Raw genomic sequence first — 2,305 nt, 5'->3', positions numbered from 1 at the left:
TGTTTGTGTGTGTGTGTGTGTGTGTGCGTGTGTGTGTGAGTGTGTGTGTGTGTGTGTGTGTGTGTGTGTGTGTGTGTGTCTGTGTTTATCTTGGACAATGTATAAGAGGTACATCGCTTATATTCGTTGCTCTAATAATAAGATTTATATCATAACATGCACTAACTAGCGATATCGAACGTGCATGCATCCATGATCAATATATTGATGTCAATTAGGGCATCTCGCACGGATAATTCGTTTCCAATGGCTTTCACTGCGTGCGGCAGTGATTCGCAGATGAATGCAAGTATGATTATATCATGTTTGACATCGCGAGCCGTGTCGAATGTAAAGAGTCGGTAATCATACTGTTCAGACCTGCGGGAAACCACACACTATACACACCACTGCATGCTTATTATATATATATACATATATATAGACTCCTGATATATATATATAGCGTTCGTTTTCGCTTTCTCTCTCGTCAGTTGAGGTTTGCTTATAGTGCGACGGAGCTGGTTTCAGGCTAGTTCATTAATTACTGTCAGTTCAGGCGTAACGCCGTATGGGCGTGGGATCAACGTTGCGCCGGCGGCCGCCTGTGCATCCCGCGCCGTCTATCATACTTCATAGATTGGCTCGAGGTTTGGCGTTGCTGGCGTGGTCGGCGTCCCCTACTACTGGGTCAGACGCGCCCCACCGCCGCACACGTTCGTTTTCTTCACGGCCATCCCTGCCGTCCCGTATTACGTCGAGCGGTTGGACGACTGGGACGAAGACGACTCCGACGAGCCACGGGATGAGGGTTATGCGTCGCCGGCAGAACACGGCTGAGCGCCGACGAACGACGGAGCGCTGCCTGAGGACTGCACGCGCCGCCCCGTGCGCGCCATGACTTGAGAGGGGGTAGCGTGAGCCACCCCCTCCCCTCCCCGCCCCGCTCCGCCCTGCCAGGCACGATGGAACGGCTGCATCGTGCAGCAGGCGGACCAGCCATCACCAAGTGACGCACCCCGCCACATCCACGGCCACGACCAAGTCAAGTTACGGCACCACGGAGATCTAACGCGTTCAACCTATTATATATGTGGTGATGGGTATTTTCTTAGATTAGTTAGAACAGGTTGGGTAGCTGGGATAGAGTATTGTATTATGTAACGAGTCTCAAGCGATATAGAGGGGGTAAGGTGAAGGTGAAGGGACTCGTAGCTAAGGACTTTTTGTTAAGGCTCGCGCAGAGATCTCATTGTAAGCGCCAGATGCCACGCGCGACGGCATACGCGCGAATATTATTCATATATTGGGTTTTAACGTATACGCTTCTCGTCCACTAGAGCAGCCAAAATAACGTGCCACACCCGCCCGCGGTAAACGTTAATTAAATCTTCATGGGTGATACTGCGTCACGCACCTGCACTCTATCTCGCCATTCTTTGATCGGAGCGATCAACAGTTTCATTTAGGGGAGAGTGGTGTAACGGAGCTGGTTTCAGGCTAGCTCATTAATTACTGTCAGTTCAGGCGCGAAGCCGTGCGGGTCGCGTTGGCGACAAGCCAGCGGGAAATATACGAGATATTTGGTGCGCGGGATGCAGCGTGTGGGTAATAATAGAAGCAATAAGGTAGCTAACGACGTCAACAGAGAAGCCGGAGTGCGGGATAAAATATTATAACCCGCAGCCGGCGCACGTCGTGACCGGGTAGGTCGAACAACAAGTTCGGCTATATTTAAGAGCGCCGCGATAGGGAGCAGGGGGCACTCCCTTTCCATTTGTTTGACTATCACCTACGCTTTGTTGTACACACCCGTCTTTACGCTTCTGCTCTTTACTCACTGTTGCATTATGAACAATATAACTGTTTGTGGTCACGTTACGTTACTAGTTCGTGTTTGCTTCTTGTCTCACGCTGTTGCTGCTCCTTACTCCTACGGCCTTACACCCGCGAAGTACGAGGTTACAATAGCATTACTCTTTCGTCTACATACGCACAACGCCGTACTACCAGTTACCTGTAAACACTACACAGACATTAGCAACAAACAAACGACCAACGAAAACGTCGCATATAACGACAGAGAACACTGACGGATGGCTAAGGCATTGGTAGAGTATTACGGGAGGTGGCATATAGATATGTTTGGAAGAAGTTAGGTTACCAGTGTACTGCTATCACCATGGTTACGTTACCATAGCTACGTGACTGTGTACTGCTATCACCATGGTTACGTTATCATAGCTACGTGACTGTGTACTGCTATCACCATGGTTACGTTATCATAGCTACGTGACTGTGTACTGCTATCACCATGGTTACGTTA

The sequence above is a fragment of the Priapulus caudatus genome, unplaced genomic scaffold, assembly GCF_000485595.1.
Source record: "Priapulus caudatus unplaced genomic scaffold, Priapulus_caudatus-5.0.1 Scaffold708, whole genome shotgun sequence".
NCBI classification, from domain to species: domain Eukaryota; kingdom Metazoa; phylum Priapulida; class Priapulimorpha; order Priapulimorphida; family Priapulidae; genus Priapulus; species Priapulus caudatus.
This window is presented reverse-complemented; position numbering follows the sequence as displayed.